Genomic DNA, 14,177 nt, shown 5'->3' on the forward strand with positions numbered 1-14,177 from the left:
TATTTTTTCTAAGAGTCTTTGTTTTACATTCGATGACATATTGGCTCACTTCAAATATATATCTCAAACAGGACGTCCAAGTTTTCCTTTTTACTGATATTTTTCCTATAAATTCTAAATATCCCAACAAACAATCATGAAATTTGGCAGGTAGGTAGGTACTTAAATAAACAGATTTTTACTTATTTTTACGCATAATACTATGTATTATTTTTGATTTAGCGTGCAAAATACGACTGTACTACGGAACCCTCGGCGCGCGAGTCTGAATCGCACTTGGCCGTTTTTTTATGAATTCAGAGAATATAATGCATCGGATCTTCCTGTTTCTTCGTAGATTTCATAATAATTTATACACACAATAATTATACGAGTGGGTACCTATGGATATATGTCAGCTTTGATAACAGACTAAAATAATGTAAATAACGATTTACATTATTGATTTATTATTACAAATTGCTTCTTCATTGTTTATTGGAATCATCAATACTTACTAATTAAAATAAGTAGGCAAGGTATAATTAATAGTTAACTCCTGCAGACAAAAACATTTAAAAAGTACCTACTTAGCTTATGTACGCGACTTCGTCCGCATTTTAAACTCCTATTTTACCCCCTTAGGGGTTGCATTTTCAAAAATCCTTGGCGGATGTCTACCTACGTCATCATAGCTATCTGCATGCCAAATTTGTCTAGTGGGAGGCCTCGGCCGTGGCTAGTTACCACCCTACCGGCAAAGCCGTGCCGCCAAGCGATTTAGCGTTCCGGTACGATGCCGTGTAGAAACCAAGGTGTATGGGTTTAATAAAAACTGCCATACTCCTTCCAGGTTAGCCCGCTCCCACCTTAGACTGCATCGTCACTTACCATCAGGTGAGATTGCAGTCAAGGGCTAACTTGTACCTGAATTAAAAAAAAAAAAAAAAAAAAAAAAAAAAGAAAGAGCCTGATCCGTCCAGTAGTTTGAGCTGTGCGTTGATAGATCCCCGCACACCCGCCCGTCACCCAGTCTCGCCCGCACTGGGTTAGCGCGGGGATTGTGCTGGTGTGCGGGGAATTTCCTCCCCGAAAACCAGCGCTGCAATCGACAAAATAGATATTTAAGCTAGATTTACGGTGTGGGTCATAAGAACCAAGGAGTATAAACTTTTTTTTTAAATAGAGATAGCGAGCAAATGAGCAGGCACCTGATGTTAAGTGATTACCGCCATCCATGAACATATGCAGCACCAGAGGAACCGCCGTTGCGTTGCCGGCCTTTTAGGAATCTATTGGTCCGCCCCTTGAATAACCCCATGTTGTAATCTAAAGGGAACACCGCCGAAGGGAGTTGGTTCCACAGTTTGGTCGGCTCCTTAATTCCCCGAGGACTAATGGTGCTTTATCCGTTTTGTATTTTTGTGTTGCTTTTGGCTGAATAAAGAAAATCTATGTAGTAGCTACTATTATTGTCAAAATCCCTACCATTATCGAATTAATGAGTAATCGTAGTTATAGTTTCCGGCAGTTAAAAAATAACCTACGATGTGAGTGTGAGCTCTCGCAGGTACTATTCCACGCGCTCGTGTACTGTGTACGGATGTAGCACTCACACTACTGCAGATGGCAAACGCGAGGTGCTACATGATCGCGGGCTGGTGTACTCCGCTCCCTTGTACGTAAGGCCCCATTGGCACCTAAAAAGTGCTATTGCGACACGTCAAAAACGACTAGGTATTTAGTTGGCGCGGACTGTAGGTACGACCTTTGACAAATTTTGACGACCTCCCTGGCGCAGTAGTGAGCGTTGTGGTCTTATTAGTGAGAGGTCCTGGGTTCAATTCCCGCCAGGAGCAATTTGAGAATTTATATTTTCTAACTTGTCTCTCGTCTGGTCTGATGGGAGACTACGGCCGTGGCTAGTTACCACCCTTCCGGCAAAGCCGTACCGCCAAAGCCGTACCGCCAAGCGATTGAGCGTTCCGGTACGATTCCGTGTGGAAACCAAAGCAGTAGGTATGGGTTTAATAAAAACTGCCATATCCCTTTCAGGTTAGGCTTCTTCCATCTTTTAACTTTCCATTCTTTTATCACCGACCGGTGAGGCTGCAGCATCGATGTACCTACATATAGTCAAGGGCTACTTGTAATCTAATTTAAAAAAAACCGGCCAAGTGCGAGTCAGGCTCGCGCAATGAGGGTTCCGTACTACAGTCGTATTTTTTCGACATTTTGCACGATAATTCAAAAACTATGTTGCATAAAAATAAATAAAAATCTGTTTTATAATGTACAGGTGAAGACCTTTCATATGATACCCCACTTGATATAGTCACTCACTTCGAAAGTTGAATATAATAATTATTAGTTCATGACCACAATTTAATTTTTTTTGTGTGATCTAACCCTAAATTCGCGGTTTTCAGATTTTTCCCCAAATGTCAGCTATAAGACCTACCTACCTGCCAAATTTCATGATTCTAGGTCAACGGGAAGTACCCTGTAGGTTTCTTGTCAGACAGACAGACAACAAAGTGATCCTATAAGGGTTCCGTTTTTCCTTTTGAGGTACGGAACCCTAAAAATACGATGCAGAGAGTCTTTTATAGAGTTTCCGCGTGATAAGGATAACTGCATAGCTAACTATAATTCTAGATACTTACCAAGTTATATGTAATTTATATTTTCTTGAATAGAATAGAATAGAATGTTTTTTTATTCATGTAAACTTTTTACAAGTGTTTATGAATAGTCAGGTAGTTTTAATTTACCGCTGGTTCGGAACGCCGTTCCCACCGAGAAGAACCAGCAAGAAACTCGGCGGTTGCTCTTTTTAATTTTTCAATTAAATTGAGCACTATATTATACTATATTAATTTCTTCTAATATCATTGATATTAATAACTTGAATTGAGCAATAACAAAATTGACCTTACTGATTAATCCTTTAATGGCGGTTGTTTAAAACTCATTAATGCTTGAAGTTTGGAGTTCGCCGAAACACGACCCTGGGAATATAAAGACTTGAACAGATCAGCAGGCAGGAACCGCAACGGTAACTAGATTTGCTAACTCAGTGGCTAGCACTGAATAATTGCCGCCGAGCTCATTTGACATAAATTTTTAAACCATTAAAGGGTTTCTACGAAAAAGTATTTTTGTATCACTCAGTGGAGCAGCAATGTAGAACCAACCAATGTCAAATGAGCTCTGTGGCTATCATTCAATGTTAAACACTGTAGGGCGATTGTCTAAAACCTGCATCAATCATTATTACAATCTCAATTGTTCTGATTGGCTGAATGTGTGCGATTCTTGTTGCAACAGTGCATAGTAGCCAATAGTGAGCGAACGTTAACCAATCAGAGATGGTTGTAGCTGTCCTCCCGCAATCGCGCAGCGATTGTTTGACGTTGGCGTTGTAATAATGATTGATGCAGGTTTTAGACAATCGGCCTACTGCGGTAGGGCCACTGACTTAGCGAATCACCCTGAGTTTGTGACGCAGGATAGCCACCGAGTTTAGTGGGTAAAAACCCCACGTATTTGACTTAACCCGATCTCTCACCAAAGAGATTGGATATATTCAAAAAAATCGTTCCCGTCGATAAAAAAACCGGCCAAGTACGAGTCAGACTCGCGCGCCGAGGGTTCTGTATTACAGTCGTATTTTTTCGTCATTTTTTACAAAATAACAAAAAAATATATACTTGGTATAAAAATAAATAAAAATCTGTTTTAGAATGGACAGGTAAAGCAAGGGCTTTATGAAAGGTCCTAATATTATGATACCCCACTTGGTATATTAATCTTACTTCGAAAGTTGAATATACTAATTATTTAACATTTTATTTTTTTAGGGTCCCGTACCAAAAAAAGGAAAAACGGAACCCTTATAGGATCACTTTGTTGTATGTGTCTGTCGGTCTGTCAAGAAACCTACAGGGTACTTCCCGTTGACCTAGAATCATGAAATTTGGCAGGTAGGTAGGTAGGTCTTATAGCAGACATGCGAGGGGAAAAATCTGAAAACAGTGTAGTATTTGTGGTTACATCACACAAAAAAAATTAAATTGTGGTCATGAACTAATAATTAGTATTTTCAACTTTCGAAGTGAGATATCACTATATCAAGTGGGGTATCATATGAAAGGCCATCACCTGTGCATTCTAAAACAGATTTTTATTTATTTTTATGCATCATAGTTTTTGAATTATCGTACAAAATGTCGAAAAAATACGACTGTAGTACCTACGGAACCCTCGGTGCGCGAGCCTGACTCGCACTTGGCCGGTTTTTGGGAGGTAACCGCAAATTCACGGTTTTCGGATTTTTCCCCTTTCGTGTGCTATAAGAACTACCTACCTGCCAAGTATCATGAAAGTATCAAGTACCCTATAGGTTTCTTGACAGACAGACAACAAAGTGATCCTATAAATAAGGGTTCCGCTGGGTGTCCTTTGAGTGTGCTGTGTGTTTTATTTTCAGTTGTGTGTTGTAAGGGTGGTAAATTGGGCGGAATAGAAATATACCCGGATACGGAATAATCTACCACCTTACAAAGATTAGAGGAAAAAAAAAATTTACTTTACTTGATCTATCTACCTAGTAAAGAATAGAAGCTAGCCGTCGACTCCCTTGTAATGTATATGAGGTGTTATAAATGAAATTTGCTAGATGTTAGGCAAAATTGTTTTTAATGTAACTTTTACCGGGGTCGCTTAATACATAGTGATGGCTAATAATGCTTAGTTATTCTAGCTTAATGCCAAGACTTAATTTAGATACATTAGAATGCCTTAGGTAGATAGTACATAAAATCTATGTGTTAAATTTAAGATGCCATTGGCATGGAATAGACAATGACACAGTAAAATTCATAAAATTGTTTCAAAATAAAAGCTCAGTAGTAAAGACAGGGTTCTTACTGTACACATACACTAAGAAGGTTCACTAAACTGTTCCAGGATACAAACATTTGCTTACTTGTAGGTGCGAAGACTGCAATGTAGCTGGACGGCATCGGCCAAGCTCCCAAAACTCGATTTAACTTGATTCTTCACAACCGAAATGCTTCATTACAAAGATTTTCACCAAGTCTTATCCATAGAATTAAGTTGCCAACGTGAATGTGCAAAAGAAATAAATACGGAAAACGGAAACTAAAAACGGAAACGCAAACGGAAACTAAAACGGAAACCCTGTAACAAAGAAAAACAAGATTATAATTTGTGCTGTGTGAAAATTTCGACACGTGGAATTTTCCCGATCAAACACAACTCACCTATTGAACTCCTGGCCACCAATGGTTTTCAGGAGTCCACCCACAACCCATTATCCTCATTTATTTGGGAAGGTAAAATAACTGGAACTGAAAGGGAAAATCATGAAATTAGGATTTTCTCTAACCAAACCGCCATTTTGTCGAATCCACATTACTTGATTTTTCACTCACCATAATTGATGAAACATTGAAATACGTTAGGATGACTAAATTTATAACTATTGTATTTTCCCAGGCGAAGCCATGGGCGAAAAGGAGTGAGATTTTCCTGGAACGAAAAAATTCGTCTTCACATGTTGACTCCAGAAAAATTCTAAATCTCACCAATCGGTGTTGCCAGACGCAACCCGAGTGTGGCCGCTCTCAGTTAGATTGATCATGAAGCCAATTCATTTTTGAATATTTGCGGAACCTAAGGATATATTATAAGAACCGTTTTGTTAATGACTTAACAATAAACAAATGATATTATGGTTTTATTTAATTATTTTGTTTTATTTTTTACAACAATTGACAACGAAGCAAACGCCATCTATTGTGGCTCGAATGAACTCTGAACATCGACCCACGCGTAGTTCTGCACCTTGATGCTAGGTGGCACCAACATACTTTGAACAAAATTGATTTTTATTAAAAGCGAAACGCTAGTTAGTAGTTCAAAATTTACAACGTCACAATACTTCCCCTCCTACGAAAAGGTTCAACAGGTTGAACCACGCTGCCCTCAGCGTCATCCAACAACTACTAACAATTTGCCTGAAACAAACAAAAAAAAACACAGAAGTTACGCGTGAACGCACATCTACTACTAACAAGGAAAATTGTCTAACAAAATAAATATACTGAAAACAGTGTAAGGTTTTATACATTATACTTAACTACACAACCCTAACTTCTAAAAAGAATATATACAAAAAAACTTCATGGTGTCTAAGACACTTGAGTGGAAACATCTTGGCATCATTCTTCAGCTGACTGATAGAATGCGTCTAGGCCTACGGTGGTTCACTCTTTTAAACTACCATCGTAATATTTGTTACTCAACAAATACGGAAAATCTGGTTGTGAACGGGTCCATCTGATATGGCAACCGTTCTCTATCCCATTCGGAAAAATAAAACCGAATCAAAATCGGAATATGAGAAAAAAAAACGAAATAACTCTCCTAGAAAATAGATCTCGGAACAGAATCGGAAAAATAACAGAAATGATCCATTATCTAGAAGGAAAACGAAAACAAAACACAAAACCCCCCCTTTTCGTTATCCCCAAAGTACGATATTTGCATTTTTACTTTCTCAACCGGTTGGTCTACCACAAGCATTCCAATCATCACATATTCATCCCTACATACATCCACTACATTCCTCCTCAACTGAACCATGGTAATGTAACTGTTAACTCAGAACATCACTACACTCATACAAATTCCTAATTGAATATTGATAACTTAAATATTCAAACAGTTTAGACCAAACTAAGTAATGGCAAATATCTACTTCTTAATATCCTTAATATGCCAAGTGCCTATTGGGTGGTTGTCAGCTACTCTAACTAGTTCGTAAACTAAAGGTGACAAAACCTTGACAACCCTGCACTTTTCATACTTAGGTGCCAGCTTAGCTGCGAAAAAATTTGTAGCGTCGCTTTGTGGATAGGTCTTTTTCCACACTATATCCCCAACAGAATAGCTTGCAGACCTACGCCTTAAGTTGTAATGCGTTGCATACTCTGCATGAGCCTGAAACAAATTTCTCCTAACCTGACCAAATATGTCCTCCAAAGATCCAAACTTTCCTGCGTATTCCTCCCTTGGAATTCCGGCCTCGTACTCCTTATCCGTGTCCTTATAGAAGGAACCATTTAAAACCGGTTCTCTAGCGTGGACAAGGAAGAACGGGGAGAATCCAGTGGATTCATTAACCGCACTGTTTATGGCGAACTGGACCTTGTACAGGTTTTCGTCCCAGGACCTGTGGTTATCTTTCACAAAAGCGGCTACAGCAGTCATAACAACCTTATTGTACCTCTCAACAAGGTTAACTTGCGGAGTGTACAGTGGTGTGTAGTGTAATTTCGGAATATTATAACGCTTAATGAGATTACGGAATTCAGATCCTGTAAATTGGGACCCATTGTCCACAATCACAGTCTCTGGAACACTATGGTTCAAAAATACAAAATTCTCTAGCGCTTTAACAACAGCGGCACCTGTGGCACGCCGTAACGGAAACAACATTGTATATTTCGAAAAACAACACGTCACCACAAAAAGAAATGTAAATCCTGATTTAGACCTAGGCAAAGGTCCGACTAAATCAGCCGAAATGACCTGAAAAGGTCTCTCGCAGACTTTAGGCTTCCCTAGCAGACCTGGAGTGGCTGATGTCGTGTGTTTATACGCAGAGCAAGTATCACAATTCTTAACGTACTCAACCACGTCCTTATACATACCACGCCAAAAATATCTGAGGGATAATCTGCGATGAGTTTTGAACACACCAAAATGACCTGCAGTTGCATCTGCATGGTTTTGTTGCATAATTCTAAGGATGTCGTTCTTGTGGACTACCTCTTTCCAGTCGAACTCACTGAGAAGCTGGTATTTACATTTACTGTAACGATATAGTTTATCGTTCAAAATACAAAAATTCGGAAAATTTGCTGGATTGATTTTACAGCCATTAAATGTTTTGTCATACCAGTCATCTACCAAAACTTGTTGACTAGAGTTATCATCACGATCACCAACTACATCTACGTGTATGAGTCTCGACAAGGTATCCGGAACTACATTATCACAACCCTTCCTATGTTCGATAACAAAATTATACTGTGATAATCTACAACCCCATCTGGCGAGTCGTCCTGAGGGATTTTCTAAATTTAAGAACCACTTTAGGGATGCATGGTCTGTGATAATTGTGACTGGCTTGGAACCAAAATAAGCCTGAAATTTCTCCACTGCAAAAATCACAGCTAGAGCCTCGCGTTCCGTCGCGCTGTAATTCCTTTCGTTTTTATTTAGGCTCCTACTGACATACGCAATGGGATGATCGCAACCATCGGTTTCTTGCGTTAGCATACCGCCAACACCATATGCAGAAGCATCACAATGTATTTTGAATGGTTTTTCAAAATTCGGTACCGCAAGAACAGGTGCGGTTACCAACGCATTCTTCAATGTATTAAATGCTACCTCTGCCTGTTCGCTCCACTCAAATTTAGGTGCGTTCTTTCCTTTACTCGTTAGTCTATTGAGTGGTGCAGCGATGGTTGAAAAATTCCTAATAAAGCGCCTGTACCAAGAACAAGTGCCTAGGAAAATCTTTACCTCCTGTGCAGTTTTTGGGGTCGGAAAGTTCAAAACTGCGGCAACTTTTCCAGGATCTGTGCGTAAACCAAATTCATCCACTATATACCCTAAATATTTCAAAGAGTTTCGAAAAAAATTACATTTATCAAAATTTATGGATAGTTGAGCCATTTTTAGTTTATCCAGAACTCTGTTTAATAAAATTAAATGGGTTTCAAAATCAGCAGAACAAATAACAATATCATCTATATAACAAAATACTATTCCATTTTCAATATCACTACAAAAATTTTGATTAAATAACTGGTCCATTAACCTCTGCTGTCGTGCTGGTGCACCGCATAGGCCAAACGGCATGACTTTAAATTTGAATAACCCTCTACCAGGAACTGTAAAACTGGTTTTTTCCTGAGAGTCGTTAGCTAACGGAATTTGCCAGAAACTTGAACTTAAATCAATCGATGATAAAAACCTTGCCTCTTTCAAGCTATCTAGAATTTGTGGAATGTACGGTATTGAGTATGAATCCCCCTTTGTCACTGAATTTAATTTCCTGCAATCTAGGCAAAATCTCCAGTCTCCATTTGCCTTTTTCACTAAAATTGCTGGGTTATTCCAAGGGCTTTCACTCGGAGTAACTACGTCCATTTCCAGCATCCTATCTAACTCTTTACTTAAAGCTTCCTTCTTTTCGGGAGAAAGTGGATATTGTTTTATTTTTATTGGCAAGGCATCACCGGTGTCAATAACATGTTCAATTAATTTTGTTCTACCCAATCCAATTTTCTCTGAAGAAATATCTAAAAATTTATTTACTACAGACTGGGCTAATTCTTTCTGTTGAGATGATAAGTTTTCAAAAGAAGTGATGGTATGAATTTGTTTATTATCAATCGCACAAATATTGTAAAATTGAGAAGGTGCCTTAATTAATTCTAAATTATCAAAAATGCCAGGGGCTAACTGAAATGTTTTCCAAAAGTCACAGCCAAAAATAACATCCGCTATTATAGAGGGTACTACAAAAAATTTTATTATGTGAGTTACGGAATTATAAGTAATCGGAATAAACATATAACCCATACAATCAAGTTTGTCTCCATTTGCCACTGAAAATGTGGTATCAATACTGCTATGCAATTTATAACCGAATCTCAAAAAAACCTTGTGCGCCTGGTTACCCAAAATTGACGCGCAAGCACCGGAATCTAGTAAACCTGTAATCTCAAAACCGTCAACAAAAACCTTTAAATGTGGCCTAAAGTCTCGTTTATCCACTGAATACAGAACTGTGTCAGGTAAAAGGGATGTTTTGTTGTTAATGACCAAGTTCTTTACTTGTGTCTCTGCACAGTTCTTACTAATTAGTTTTTTGAATTTTTGTCCGGAGCGGGTTTACTAATCGCCTTTTTACTACAACTTGGACATGTCTTTACTGTAAAGTTCTGACGTCCACACGAAAAACATCTAATAAATTTCGGAACTGTCCTGCAAAATTTAAAGGAATGGTTACCCTTGCCGCACTTGTAACATAGTTGTTTATTTGTTTTCGTAAAATCAGTGCCTTTACTTGTATCAACCTTAGGTGCAGGTGTGACTGAAAGTGTGTTTATCTGTTTTGTCACTTGTTTGTAAGCAAACTCTGAACTTAAAGTTGCCTTACTGTTAGTAGGCTCAGAAAATAAGGCGGAACGCTGCCTCGCAGCCTCTAGTTTGCGACACTTTTCCTTCAACATTGCGACAGACTTAATGTCAACAAGAGCTAATTGTTCTGAGTAAAAAGGGCGAATATTATGTAATAAAATTTGTAACTTTTGTTCTTCGGAAAGTGGTGTTGACAACCTTGAAAACATGCAAAACATTATAGCGAAATAGATAGACACAGGTTCTTCAGAGCCTTGTGTTCTTGCTCGAATTTCACCTAGCAACCTGTAGTCATAATCTACTGCATCAAATTCCTCTAAAAATAAAGTTTTCAATTCTGACCAAGACGAAACTTGACATTTGTTGCCTCTGTACCATAACAATGCTCGGCCTGTAAAAAGATGAAATGCAGAAACAAATAATTTTCCATCTGAAACGCCATAAGATCTTTTATATTCCTCAACGCGTTCGATGAAACTGCGCGGATCACCCTGTCCGTTGAAATGTAACTTCCACTTGGCAACATTTTTATCACCAGTGCAGTCAACGGCGGTACTCTCGGAATCCAGTGATTCGTCGTGAGACGACTCATTGTCAGCATCTAATCTGGAAATCAAACTCTGCAACTTTGTATGTAATTCACTCTTCCTACTTATTAAGCTGAGTTCGGAACACTGTATTCTCAAAATTCTAAAGTACAAATGTGAAGCTAAAGCTTTAGACCTACAGAGGGCATGTCTATCTTTAGTGTCAGAACACTTTTTTAATAAATCTTCTAAGTCTTGAAGTTTTTTAGTAATAACCCCTAACTCACTTTCAGAAGTGAAATCCGTCTCTAAAATTGATTCAGAAGGAATTTCCTGAATTAATTGTTTTAACTGTTTCTTTAAACCTAGCACTGTAGGTGCTGGAGTTTCGGAACGAATGGATACCTCATAACACAATTCGTCCTTCAAAAGTGAATGAAACTGGGCAAAAGTCTGTTCCATTGTGTTAAGTCAAAACACATTTAACAAAATATCGAGCTTGTGTAACTGTCTATGTTTAGCCTTATACAAATTGGTTAAACACAAACACAAAAAAAGTTATTTAAACTATTAAATATATACACAAGCAAAATACACAACAAAAACAATATTCTTAAGTCTATCCTAACCTATTTTATCAATTATGTTCCTATTCCAAAATATCGTTAATAATACAAGCACATATTATTACTAAAGTAAACAAAATATAACAAAATAAAACTTCCCAAAATTGAATAAATGATTGTAAGGTGCAGTATCACCTTTATGAGTACACAGTGTGTTACAACCTTTACAATTACAAAAGTAAACAGGCAACAAAGTTGCAATGAACTCTGAATAGCATATTATCTTTAAAAAAAACAAAGAGATTGTGCAATGGTTTGATGACTGTTACTTTACACTTTTAACACATAACCTAAAATACAACAAAATCTGTTTCTAAATGTCACTTTAAACTACCAGCATTCAATTAAACTTAACATGTTTTGTGTGTGAAGTAGCTTTTATCATAACCTTAACACAGCTCTAAACAAAATTTCAACAAAATAATGAAGTATCAAGTCACTGAAAAAAAATTGTTCATAACTTCATACTTGAACTTAATGTGATCTCTGAATATAGTTTATATATTTAGTTTCACAAGTTGTAACTCTTAGTATTTATAAATGTATGTGTGTAACTAGTTAACGGCACATAGCGTTTCAAAACTTTAATTATACTAAGTTACCGGAATTTTCAAACATAAGATGTACTTACTATTGAAAGCAATACCCAACAACAACTCAGTTAAGCAATGTTTATTACTAAACTGAAGGCAAACATTCACTTATACACCTCAAAGGTAAGTCAAATAACACAATTGAACGGCATAAGCACCATTTATAATGTGTTAATTAAATAAGAAAAAAAAAAACCAATGTTGGACTATACTCAGAAAATTACTTAAACTATCAAACAAAATTTCTAACTAATAGTTATTATTTAGTTAGTTAACCATAAAAAACAGCTTAGTGCTCTTTGCAATGTGTCACTACTTAGAAAATTGTACAATCAGCAGAGTACATTTCATAAAATTCACAAAATTTCTCAAAATATACTGAAATAACTATATAAAAAAACGTTCGGGCGCCATTTGTAAGGGTGGTAAATTGGGCGGAATAGAAATATACCCGGATACGGAATAATCTACCGCCTTACAAAGATTAGAGGAAAAAAAAAATTTACTTTACTTGATCTATCTACCTAGTAAAGAATAGAAGCTAGCCGTCGACTCCCTTGTAATGTATATGAGGTGTTATAAATGAAATTTGCTAGATGTTAGGCAAAATTGTTTTTAATGTAACTTTTACCGGGGTCGCTTAATACATAGTGATGGCTAATAATGCTTAGTTATTCTAGCTTAATGCCAAGACTTAATTTAGATACATTAGAATGCCTTAGGTAGATAGTACATAAAATCTATGTGTTAAATTTAAGATGCCATTGGCATGGAATAGACAATGACACAGTAAAATTCATAAAATTGTTTCAAAATAAAAGCTCAGTAGTAAAGACAGGGTTCTTACTGTACACATACACTAAGAAGGTTCACTAAACTGTTCCAGGATACAAACATTTGCTTACTTGTAGGTGCGAAGACTGCAATGTAGCTGGACGGCATCGGCCAAGCTCCCAAAACTCGATTTAACTTGATTCTTCACAACCGAAATGCTTCATTACAAAGATTTTCACCAAGTCTTATCCATAGAATTAAGTTGCCAACGTGAATGTGCAAAAGAAATAAATACGGAAAACGGAAACTAAAAACGGAAACGCAAACGGAAACTAAAACGGAAACCCTGTAACAAAGAAAAACAAGATTATAATTTGTGCTGTGTGAAAATTTCGACACGTGGAATTTTCCCGATCAAACACAACTCACCTATTGAACTCCTGGCCACCAATGGTTTTCAGGAGTCCACCCACAACCCATTATCCTCATTTATTTGGGAAGGTAAAATAACTGGAACTGAAAGGGAAAATCATGAAATTAGGATTTTCTCTAACCAAACCGCCATTTTGTCGAATCCACATTACTTGATTTTTCACTCACCATAATTGATGAAACATTGAAATACGTTAGGATGACTAAATTTATAACTATTGTATTTTCCCAGGCGAAGCCATGGGCGAAAAGGAGTGAGATTTTCCTGGAACGAAAAAATTCGTCTTCACATGTTGACTCCAGAAAAATTCTAAATCTCACCAATCGGTGTTGCCAGACGCAACCCGAGTGTGGCCGCTCTCAGTTAGATTGATCATGAAGCCAATTCATTTTTGAATATTTGCGGAACCTAAGGATATATTATAAGAACCGTTTTGTTAATGACTTAACAATAAACAAATGATATTATGGTTTTATTTAATTATTTTGTTTTATTTTTTACAACAATTGACAACGAAGCAAACGCCATCTATTGTGGCTCGAATGAACTCTGAACATCGACCCACGCGTAGTTCTGCACCTTGATGCTAGGTGGCACCAACATACTTTGAACAAAATTGATTTTTATTAAAAGCGAAACGCTAGTTAGTAGTTCAAAATTTACAACGTCACAGTAAGTAGGTAATTATACCAATTTCAAATGTATGTCAAGAAACAATAAGTTGAGTTTATTTTAGAGGAGTTTATTTGTAGCGCGCTCCAAACAAACGTTATTTATTTTGGTTGCCGTTTGATTACCGAGCAAACTCGATGAAATTTTGTTGACTACGACTATGAGGACCAAATTACGTTTGTATAGGAAATGCTGGGGAGCGTGCTAGGGAAACTTCTCTATGTTGTTATCAAAATTTTAATCTGATGCCACTCTCTCTATAGGTGTGCGCTGACCTTATAATACAGGGTGTAACCAGAACGCTAGCTGCTAGCAACAACTTAGC

Source organism: Maniola hyperantus, chromosome 8 (genome assembly GCF_902806685.2).
Source record: "Maniola hyperantus chromosome 8, iAphHyp1.2, whole genome shotgun sequence".
Classification (NCBI taxonomy): Eukaryota; Metazoa; Arthropoda; class Insecta; order Lepidoptera; family Nymphalidae; genus Maniola; species Maniola hyperantus.